General features: G+C 42.1%; 1 long non-coding RNA gene across 1 annotated transcript; it reads left to right on the forward strand.

The window, feature by feature from the left end:
* The first annotated feature begins 228 nt into the window (after window positions 1-228).
* Window positions 229-9,976, forward strand: LOC138823232 (uncharacterized). Its single transcript, XR_011370764.1, has 3 exons — window positions 229-340; window positions 6,617-6,772; window positions 8,643-9,976. It is a non-coding gene; the product is annotated as an uncharacterized lncRNA (long non-coding RNA).
* Window positions 9,977-12,184: the final 2,208 nt, after the last annotated feature.

Below are 12,184 nucleotides of genomic sequence, written 5' to 3' on the forward strand. Positions count from 1 at the left end.
GAGAGGCCGCCGGGATCGCGGTTGGCATCGCGGGGCCGCCTCCCCCCACGCCGCGCTGGCAGTGGTTGGATCCAGCCTCAGCCCCGCCCCAGAGGGTGGGCTGCTGAACCTTTGCCCAGTTCTGGCCCTGGGGCGTGGCCTCGGGGCACGCCGGGGCGGGGCACGGGGCGGGGCACGGGGCGGGGCGGGACCAGGGGGCGGGGTCCTCAAACCGCCCGGAGCCAGCCCGGCGAGCGGGAAGAGGGGGGGCCTCTCGACGCCCCAAGCCCACAGGGTCTCGACACGGACCCCACTTCGCCCTCTGAGGAAAGCCATCCGGAAGAGTCGGATACTCCCCCGGGTGAGAGGCGGCCAGCGGTGGGGTTGGGGGCGGGTCCCCTGGCGTGAGGACAGCGGGTGTCGGGGATCCGGGAGACGCTGCCGGCTCCGAGCCGCCTCCGCGGGCCCGGGCGCCGGCGTTCGCCCGGCCGCGCAGCAGGACGAGCTGGAGATGGACGCGCCGTGGGGCCGGCCCAGCCCTGCCGGGTGAGTGGTGCCGCGGTGAGTGGTTCCTCCGGCGGGAAAGCCTGTCTTGGGGTTCAGGCATTGGGAACTTAACAAACGAAGCAAGCCGGCGGCTCCCGCCTGTCATCCCAGCCACTCAGGAGGCTGAGCTCCGAGGATCGCGGTTCAAAGCCAGCCCCGGCAGCAAAGGCCGGGAGACTCCGATCTCCAAGAAACCTCCAGGAAACCGGAAGTGGCGCTGTGGCCCAGGCGGGAGAGCGCCTAGCCCCAGGTGGGAAAGCTCAGGGGCAGCGCCCGGCCCAGGACGCAGAAAGAGATAGAGTTAACAACATGCGCCAGGCTGGGATGTAGCCCTTGGCAAAGCGCTTGCCTATGGAAGGGCTACGGCCTGTGTTCGATCCCCCCCTGTCATAAAAGAAAAGACAAAAAAAATATAGTTAAAAAAACCTCCAACAAACAAACAAAAAAACAAACAAGGGCTGGGAAGGTGGCTCAGTGGTAGAGCGCTTGCCTTGCATGCCTGAGGCCCTGGGTTCGATTCCTCAACATCACATAAGCAAAAAGAAAAAAGCCGGAAGTGGCGCTGTGGCTCAAGTGGTAGAGCGCTAGCCTTGAGCTGAAGAGCTGAGGGATAGCGCCCAGGCCCAGAGTGCAGGCCCCACGACCAGACCCAAAAAAAAGGAAAACAAAAAGCCCAAACAGAAACTCAACAATCATAAAAATCTTCCTTGCCCTCCCCCCACCCAGTTCTGAAATTACACTTTTGCCCATTTGTATTACTTTCTTAAAACAATCTATGTCTAAGGTTGAGAAATGAGACTTTGTTGTGAGTTTCCCTTCCCCTACATTTGGAGGGTTTTTTTTGTTCTTGTTGTTAAGGTATTTTTTGAGGATGAAGTTTGACTTTTGAACATACACCGGGGTTCCTGCTTTAACGGCAAGCAAGCAGATCATAAAAATAGTCATTATCTGGGATAGAGGAAAAGTTTCTGATGCATGTCTATAGTTTCAGGTATGGAGAAGGAAGAAGCAGGAAGATTCTTTTGAACTCAAGTTCAGGGCCAGCCTGGAGAATATAGTGAGAGTCCATCTCAAAAAAATCTTAATTATGAAAATACTGTGAATCTACAAAGTGCTAATCTTTTCTTCCGAAGAGAGAGAATAATCGGGGTAAAAATGACAAAAATTCCTCTTTTGTAAGGCTTGAAAGATGAGAAATGGGCAATAAGCAATTACATATTAGAAGGTAATATCTGCTAGAAATCAGGGCAAAGGGGATTGAGAATGTAGAAGGTAGAGAAGGGAGAGAATATATTATTCTTTTTTTTTTTTGGTCCGGTTGTGGGGCCTGAACTCTGGGCCTGAGCACTGTTCCTCAGCTCTTCAGCTCAAGGATAGCGCTCTATCACTTGAGCCACAGCGCCACTTCCGGCTTATTTTTTCTTTTTGCTTATATGGTGCTGAGGAATCGAACCCAGGGCCTCAGGCATGCAAGGCAAGTGCTCTACCATTGAGCCAACTTCCCAGTCCCATATTATTAATTGTTGAGATATTTTTAATTATCTTTAACTAGTTGTAAAGGGGTTTCAACACATCAATTTATTAGCATAATGCATCCTGACTGAAATCACCCCTACTTCTAGCATTCTAACATTTTCTTCCCATCTACCCAACCAAACCCATCCTTCAACTTTCCTAGTTGTTTCCACATATACAGATATATATATATATATATATATATATAATACATATGTTATATATGTAATATGACTGTGAGAGTCACAGTTTTAAATACTTTGAGCAGTATAGACATAACTGAAAAGGGTAAATTTGACCAGAAGGAGATGAGAAAGCCTGTGGATGCCCACAAACACATTCAAGGTTAGAAGGAGCCCTGGAGCAAAGTGAGAATATGATTGTAATCCAGGCGCTGGTGGCTCACTCCTATAAGACCAGCTATTTAGGAAGCTGAGATCTAGGGATTGTGGTTCAGTGTCAACCAAGGCAGGAAAGACCATGAGACTCTTATTTCCAATTAATCACCAAAAAGCACAGAAATGGAGCTGTGGCTCAAAGTGGTAAGAACAATGTTCAGGCCCAGAGTTCAAGCTCCAGGACTGGCAAAAAAGAAAAAAGCCAGAAAAAGGGAGGATCTTGAAAGTTTTTTTTTTTTAAATACACAAATGGAAAGTGTTTGAGGACATAGAGATGTTTAACCTAACCAAAGCATTACATATTACGGAAATTTATCAAAGCATAGAATGAAAGCATAATGGCACCTTATTAATACATATTATTTTATGTTTTTTTATATACAGGTTAGAATAATAATTTAATAATTTTAAATACGAATTTTAAAATTTGGCAGGTGATTACCTCTCAACCTTTTGCATAAGCCTGGATATAAAATTATATAAGTGAGCCGGGCGCTGGTGGCTCACGCCTGTAATCCTAACTACTCAGGAGGCTAAGATCTGAGGATCTCGGTTCAAAGCCAGCCCGGGCAGGAGAGACCGTGAGACTCCTATCTCCAATAAAACCACCAGAAAACCGGAAGTGGCACTGTAGCTCAAGTGGTAGAGCGCTTGCCTTGAGCTGAAGAGCTGAGGGACAGTGCCCAGGCCCAGAGTTCAAGCCCCACGACTGACAAAAAAAAAAAAAAAAAAAATATATATATATATATATATATATATATATAAGTGAAATGCTATAACTTGATTTACTCTTTTAAAACTATAGGTTCAGGGGCTGGGAAGGTGGCTTAGTGGTAGAGTGCTTGCCTTGCATGCATGAGGCCCTGGGTTCGATTCCTCAGCACCACATAAGCAGAAAAAGCCAGAAGTGGAGCTGTGGCTCAAGTGGTAGAGCACTAGCCTTGAGCTGAAGAGCTGAGGGACAGCGCCCAGGCCCGGAGTTCAGGCCCCATGACTGGCAAAAAAAATAAAAATAAAAAAATAAAAAAATAAAAAACTATAGGTTCAGTAACTTCATGACTTTTAAGTTCATTTATTGATATAGTAACAAAAATTAAGGGCTTTGAAAGTAAAAACATTCTATAGAACCATCAAGAAAGACATTAGGCAGAAACTAAGGAAAAGTGAATAAATATGGACTTTAGTTAATTTTTTAAAGTAAAAGCATGCCTTTCTAGCCATAGCAAAGAAACAGGTGGCTGAAGCAGCAGGAATAAAGGGAAAAGAAATAGATGAAGAGGGGCTGGGAAGGTAGATCAATGATAGAGTGCTTGCCTTGCATGCATGAGGCCCAGGGTTCAATTCCTCAGCACCACATAAGCAGAAAAAGCTGGAAGTGGCGCTGTGGCTCAAGTGGTTGAGTGCTAGCCTGGAGCTGAAGAGCTGAGGGACAGCACTCAGGCCCTGAGTTCAGGCCATATGACCAGCAAAAAAAAAAAAAAAAAAAAAAAAGAAATAGATGAAGAACAGGTAGGTAAGAGGAGGAAAGCAGATTTTGTACTTCATTAAGAGCCATTGTAAGGACCCGGGAATGTGTAGTGTTGACTATTACACATGTTCTGTGATGAATATACAGAATTATGGGCTGGGAATGTGGCTTAGTGGTAGAGTGCTTGTCTAGCCTGCATGAAGCCCTGGGCTGGATTCCCCAGAAAAAGATGCAAGTGGTGCTGTGGCTCAAGTGGTAGACTGCTAGCCTTGAGCAAAAACATCTCAGTGACAGTGCTGAGGCACTAAGTTCAAGCCCCAGGACTGGCAAAAAGAATAAATAAAGTAAAATTTATATATAAACAGAATTACTTTGAAGTTTAAATCTGTCAAAAGTAAAGGATTTCCCTTTTGTAGCTATTACCAAACCAAGCAGAAGTTTGATTGGAGGAGTATTTACCTCAAATACTACTAAGATCGATACATAGTAGTGGGATCTAAGATATAAACATGTATAAAACACATAAGGCCATATATATATATATATATATATATATATATATATATATATATATATATATATATATCCATGCAATCAAATTTGCTAATGTATGGTAGATACAGGGGTAAACTTCTGTGGTGTAGCCCTTTTGAACAATTAACTGTCAGTTAAACAAAATGAACTGCAAAATGAACTTGTCTTGCCTGAGTCCAGGTGAGAGTTAAAGTTGGGTTGGACAAATAGGAAGAGTAATGATGCTGGTGGGCGAATATACGTATGTGAAAATGGAACTAGGAAATCTGAGGGAATCAGTGGGGTTAGGATAAACAGGAGAGAAAGATGGAAGGGGTGACATTGTACATATAAATTGACATGTCAACCTGAAACTCTTTTGTACAACAATAAAAATTAAAAATAAGTAGTATTATGAAAATGTAAATCTGTCACCAAAATATGTATTTTCTTCTTGAAAGGATATTAATTGGTGGCTAGGTAGTCTGGCAAAATTGTGTTTTTTAGTGCAGAAAAGTTAGGTCAATAATATTTTACACCTAATCTTTGTATTAATCAGATATACAACTTTCGAAAGGTTGTTGACTTTCTCTTCAGACAAGTGAAAATTTAAATATGCCTCCTAAAAATATATCATTTTGCCATGTCTTTTTTTCTCTCAACATATACATTTTTAAATCCTTTCTCCTTTTTTTTTTTTTTTTTTTTTTTTGGTCCAGTAGTGGGGCCTGAACTCTGGGCCTGGGCACTGTCCCTCAGCACTTCAGTTCAAGGTTAGCGCTCTACCACTTGAGCCACAGCGCCACTTCAGCTTTTTTCTTTTTGCTTATGTGGTGCTGAGAAATTGAACCCAGGGCCTCATGCATGCAAGGCAAGCGCTCTACCACTGAGCCACCTTCCCAGCCCAAATCCTCTCTCCTTTTCAATACTAGAAATACACAAAATGTTAAAGCAAGATGTGTAGCTGTAGAAAACCTCACTGTGCTTTTAAGCAGATTGATGCATTCTTAGGAAATGATATTTAAATGTACAAATGTCTTTGAAGAAGATGGTTCAACTACTGTACAAAGGCATCAAGTTTAACACTTGGGGAACCTGTTTCGTATGAAAGGTCAGCATAATGAAATTGTTTATCAGAATAGCAGAAGTGCTTGGCAAGCCATCAACTTCCTAATCTCCTATCTAACATTCTTAGGTTCCTGAGGTGGAGCCTTCATTAAAAATCACTGCAGAGTAATCACTCCACCCCAAATGAAATATACCACATATAACGCCACATTACTCAGAACAAGTATAACTGGATTTAGTAAAATATTTGATGTACAAAATATTGTACAAGAGAAGGTCAAGAAATAGGGAGATCATGTTTTAGTTTTAAGCATTTTAACTGAAGTATCTGCTAAACTAATAGAAGGGTTTTTTTTGTTTGTTTGTTTGTTTTTTTTCCTGATGATTTAGAGAAACTGGGTGTGGTGGTTCAAGTCTAATCTCACCACTCAGGATTGTAACTTTGACATGAACTCAGGCTATATAGAGAATTGCTCTCTGAAAGAAATTGATCAACTAATTAACAAAAAGGTTTAGTATATTGAAAATGTATTTTGAGATTCATAACAGATTTTTCCATTTTTCAGGAGATATCAGAGTTCATATGGAATTATTCCATACTTCCTTTCTTCTGGGAGCTTTATCAAAGAAAGGTTACTTGTTTAAGGTTACTTGTTTAAGAAAAATCATTACCTTAGCTTGAGGGACATTGATACTTTATTCTGTTACCAAATTAAGTTTAGGGCTCATTGAACTGTCCCTTCCATAAATGTTAAAAGTTGTGTTAATTATCCAGTTGCACTTACCTTCCTATTTCTTTGAGAAACATTTTGAAGTGTGTGTCTGTGTGTGTCTGTGTGTGTCTGTGTGTGCACATGCGCCTTCCATGGTAGTAGGGCTTAAACTCACTCTCACTCTTTTGCTTGGAGTTTTCTGTTCCAGGTGGATGCTCTACCACTGGAGACATATCTCTACTTCTGGCTTTTTGCTGGTTTATTGGAGGTAAGAGTCTCAGAGATTTTCCTTCCTGAGCTGGTTCAAACTTCAATCCTCAGATCTCCGCCTCCTTAGCCAGGATTACAGGCTTGAATCACTGATGCCCATCTTTTGAAATCTAATTGACTTGACAACCATACCTCTTACATTTTAGAAACTTCAAGAGCCACATGAAACATTCCTTTTGACTTATTTCCACTTCCCTTGATAAGACATATAATTCTCACCAGCAAGTTATCTTATTGATGATGATGATGATGGATGATGATGATGATCATGATGATTTTTCAGTGCTCAGGCTTTGCTCATGGTAAGGGCTTTTATAAGCTATATCTCCTGCCCTGGAAGTTGTAGCTCAAACCCTATAATTTCTAAATTGTCCTAACTTCCTACATAGTTCCATTTTACAAAACTGAATGTAATTAGTGCTTCAACAGGTTGTTTCTAATATGTCTGCAATAAATTCATTTAGTCTGTTAGTGAATACTGTGTAGTTAATGTAGGTGCTGGAATAATGGTGAATAAATAATTCGTGAGTCAGATGACTATCTTGAAAACATAAAAGATATTAGTTAATCAGTCCGGATTCTACCCTCTGGTTTGACAGTACATATGGTGGATGGTTCATGGACCTCAGTTCCATGGATACAGGATTTTGGTGATCCTTATTCCTGGCAGAGTAGGCTCTAACTGGCCCAAGGTGCTCTGTCCCTCTTACCACAGTGTTTGGCCCAGGCCTTAGTTACTCAGATGTTTGATCTTACTCAGATGGTTTGAATCTTATGACTTTTACTCTATAATTGAGGTAATTGCCCCCTGTTGTCTGTGATTGGAAACAGGAAGTTGGTAGTCCCTGATGTTACTGGCATCCGCTCCATAAACTTGAAGGGAGGTGCCGAAAATGCAATAGATATTGTGGACAGCACAGTGGAAAGATTAGAACTGGGTCATTGATGACATTGTTAGGATGCTACATCAGTCAAGCACAGAGCCTGTCCATCAACTGGACTCTACATTTGCATGAGCCACACTCTCCTTCGATATTGAAAATGGTTCAGTTGTTTTACTTGTAAGTTGAGCGGTGTCTCAGTACCCTAACTGCCATACACATGAAATTGGTATTTCTTCCTTTTCAGTATCAGACGAGGGTGCAAGGCAGAGCTATGAAGCTTAAGCTTCAACACCTTTATTGGCTCAGGACCCTTTGGCAGCATTGTATCACATTTTACACTGGTAATTTTGTTTTGTTTTCCTTAGAAAGGCCCATTCAAAACATAAAAGCTTGAGGCCTTCCATCAGATGTTTTCTGGAGAAATTTCCCTCTGATTCTTCCCACTCATGGAGCCACTTACCTAATTAACAGGTAGCTGACAGGCGCAAGTCATATGTGTGACTTGGTCTCTCTCATTAAACCTGGCTGCCACAGCAATAAGCTCACTGTAGCTAGTCTGGATGATAAGAGTGGAAGCAGTAGTAGTTGCTGCCTTCGTCCACATCTTCCCAAACTGGCAGCTCTCCAACAAATTTTAAAAACACTGTGTTGGTCAGGGAATGTGGCTTAGTAGTATAGTGCTTGCCTAGCATTCCTCAGTACCACATTAAAAAATAAATAATAAAAACACTGTTGTAACATGACAGCTATGAAAATGCTGAAGAAAACCTTCTGAAAGGGGAGCTTTAGGAGATGTACAGAAGTAGATAAGGAATTGAGGTTTTTTTTTTTTATTGTTGTTGTTGTTGTTGTTTGTCAGTTGTGAGGCCTGAACTCTGGGCCTGGGCACTGTCCCTCAACTCTTCAGCTCAAGGCTAGTGCTCTACCACTTGAGCCACAGCGCCACTTCTGGCTTTTTCTGCTTATGCGGTGCTGAGGAACCCAGGGCTTCATGTATGCAAGGCAAGCCCTCTACCACTGAGCCACCTTCCAGCCCTGGAGGTTTTTTTAAAGTAATTGCACCCCAAGTCACCAGTGGTGCAGGTCCTGTCCTACCCTTCAGTTCACACCCTTTCATGTTAGAAACTGGTTGGACCCCTGGGGAACAGTTTACATTTTTAAGGTGAGTGAGAACCCAGATTCCTGTCAGAAGCATTGAATCTGTTTGGCCAAACTGTTTTCTCTAATTCAGCACAATCAGCCAAAAGCTGATATTGGGCCTCATTTGATGTCTTTGTATTTTTCTCAGGTGTTTCTCAGAAAGGTGAAGAGTATAAAAGATCACACAGTGGTAGTGGACAACAGTATTATAACATGAATAAATAGTAAAAGTACTATTAACTACAAAGCATCTCTAAGTTGTTCTAAATTGTTCATACATGGTTCCATGACTAGGTGCTATGAAAGATACACATGCAGGAACACCTGAACGCCAGGTGTGAGGGAGGTGACTAGTGAAAAAGGATGTAACACACATACTTTATAAATCCAACTCCAAGCATTCATGTTAAGTTATATGAGGCTGAACATAAAAAAATAATGTTTCCTGACGTCCAGCCCCAGCATGGCACCAAACGAAATTTAAAAAAATTTAAAACCCCTCAAATTTAAAAAACAAGAAAAAAGAAGGAAGAGGAGGAGGAAGTGCAGGAGAAGGGGGAAAAGGAGAAGAAGAATTTGTATCCTTGCCAACTGGATGGCGACCCTGGAAAGCTGAGGCCTCCTCCGTGGACAATGCCACACACAGGATTTCTCTGCTCACTCTGAAACCTCCAGTCGCCTGAGCAGTCATCTTCTGACTTGGACCTAGATCACATTAATAAAGACCATTGCAAAGGACCCTAAAAAAATAATGGTTTTGGAGGTAAAAGTATGTGAATATCAGCAGTTTCATATGGCCTACTTAATATTACATCAGCAACACTCACTAATGTGTGTGTTTGTACTATTATTCAACTAGGAAAGTGGATAGAACTGGAGGTCATATTATGCAAAATAAGCCACACTCAGAAAGATAAATATCAGATGTGTTCTCATAGGCAGAAGCCAAACCTAAAAATTTTACATGAATGTAAAATGAAACCAGTAGAAGGAAGGTGGGAAGAAAGGGTAATAAAGTCAAGTATGATTGAAGTACTTTACATGCATATATGAAATAGAATATTGAAACTCATTAAAATGCAGGATGGGCATGTTAGTTCATGTCTGCAATTCCAGCTGTTCAGGAGGCAGAGATCAGAGGATTTTGGTTGAAGCCAGTCCCAACAAAAAGTTGGTGAGAACTCAATCAATACGCTAGATGAGGTAGTATAGTCCTATGACCCTAGCTATGTGAGGGACTGTAGTAAGGTAAGAGGATCATACAGAGTTCAAGGTTAGTCTAGGCAAAAAAAAAAAAAATTGCAAGACCTTACCTGAAGAAATAACTGATAGAGAAAAGGGCTGGATGTGGCTCAAGTTGTAGAGTACCCGCCTAGCAAACGTGAGGCCCTGTGTTCAAACCCAATAGTGCCCAAAATAAAATATATAATTTATTTATAAAGGTTTTAGAATTTATAAAACAAAATAGGGAGAAAGGATCAAAAGGGAATAAGGAGTTGAATTTGATCATTGCATATTATGTACATACTAAGAATATGACAATTTAATCACTTTGTTTACAATTAACATATGTTAATAAAGATATTATTATACTGAGCATAGTATGCTGAAGAATATCAGTGGCTTATGTTCAGAATCATATAGCTGATGGAGAGCTGTGGCAACTTGCTGCTACTCCTCAGCATGGTCAGATGTTAGCTCAGGAAAAGATTAAAACCCCAGTTCCTAGATATGGTTTCAAATGAATGCATTTCACCTTCATACTTTCAAAATGTAACAAAGATTATTCTCCACTAGATCTGGAAAGTGGTAGCATTTTGCTGTAGTGGTAGCTATAAACTTCTTTTTGAAGAAGTACTCACTTCCTCCATTGCTTGAACCTATCATTCTTGTCTCTTCCCTCCATGTTCTGTGTCACTCTGATACAATTCATGTAAACATCTTGGTGATTTCCACAAAAACAATCCTTCCAGTATTTTTAACCTCTTAAATATTCTTGGCTTCCCTTTTCCTTTACATCAGATAAATAGTTCTGTGAACACACACACACACACACACACACACACACACACACACACACACACACACACACACACACACACACACACACACACACACACACACACACACACACACACACACACACACACACACACACACACACACACACACACACACACACACACACACACACACACACACACACACACACACACACACACCCCCTACCTCTGAGCTATATGTATTTCCACTCCTCTGGTCATTTTTTTTTCTGTTTATGTGGTGCTGAATCGAACCCAGGGCCTCGTGCATGCAAGGCAAGCACTCTACCACTGAGCCACCTTCCCAGCACCTTTTTTTTTTTTGCCAGTTCTGGAGCTTGAACTCAGGGCCTGGGTACTGTCCCAGAGCTTCTTTTTACTCTAGGCTAGTGCTCTACCACTTGAGCCACAGCGCCACTTCTGGCTTTTTCTGTGTATGTGGTACTGAGGAATTGAACCTAGGGCTTCAAGCATGCAAGGCAAGCACTCTACCACTAGGCCACCTTCCCAGCCTCTTTTTTTTTGGTCATGGAGCTTGAACTCTGGGCCTGGGTGCTGTCCCTTAGGTCTTCAGCTCAAGGCTGGTGCTCTACCACTTTGAGCTACAGTGCCACTTTGGGTTTTCTGGTGGTTCATGGATTTTCTTGCTGGGGCCCGCTTTGAACCACCATCCTCAGGTCTCAGCCTCATGAGTAGCTAGGATTATAGGCATGAGCCACCATGCCTGGCTCCTATACTCATATCTTAAACATTGACATATTTATTTAATTTTTCTTCTAGGAGATCTTTTAGCCCTGGCCATATCTTGAATATCTTCTCTTGTTTTCTACTCAGCATCTCACCTCTGTTTTAGGAGTATATAGGGTTTCATCTTCAGATGTCTTTTTTAAAAAGTTTATGCTCAACTTTTGTTTGAGCTCCTCTAATATCCTAGCTTTGTGTCATCTGAATTATTGATGACACTATGGATTACATGTGCCCCCTCCAAAATTTAGCTGCTGCCATTGTGGAGGTGGGGCCTTTCAGATGTGGCTAGGTAATGAGGGTTGCTCCTGCGATTTTAAGGCTTTTATATATAAAAGGGGCTTCATCAAGACTCGGGCCTCTCTTGTCCTGCCAGGGGAGGAGGATATCCCTACCAGAGTGCCTCCCACACTGTAAGAAAATGTATTTCAGTTCTTTTGGTTATCGTTTATGTTTTGTTTGTCTGCTTGCTTCTTTTATTTTTTCAGAACGCAGTCTGAACTCCAGGCCTGATGTTTGCAGCTCCCAGCCCTTTTCTGTTTTTGCCAGGTGACCCACACACCTGGGGGCGGTTACCTCTCAGACTCAGAGGTCACCTCAGTATCTGCTGTGGCCACACCTCCTTTCCACCTTCTCCTTACTTAACCCAAATCCCCACTGGCAGCTAGTTTGCTCTCTTCCTAACAAACTCTTTTTTGCCTGAACCATGTGGTGGTTTCCTTTCAGTTAAACCTTGCATTATGTTTTCTGCTTAGGTGGGATGGCAGGTACGAACCATAGCTCTTTATTGGTTGAGAAGGGAGACGCATGATTTTTTTTTTTTTTTTTTTTTTTTTGATCAGGCTGGCCTCAAACTGCATGATCCTCCTGATCTCAGTCTTCCAAGTAGCTGAGGATTTAAGTA

The sequence above is a fragment of the Dipodomys merriami genome, unplaced genomic scaffold (genome assembly GCF_024711535.1).
Source record: "Dipodomys merriami isolate MVZ:Mamm:240054 unplaced genomic scaffold, mDipMer1.0.p SCAF_12, whole genome shotgun sequence".
Classification (NCBI taxonomy): Eukaryota; Metazoa; Chordata; class Mammalia; order Rodentia; family Heteromyidae; genus Dipodomys; species Dipodomys merriami.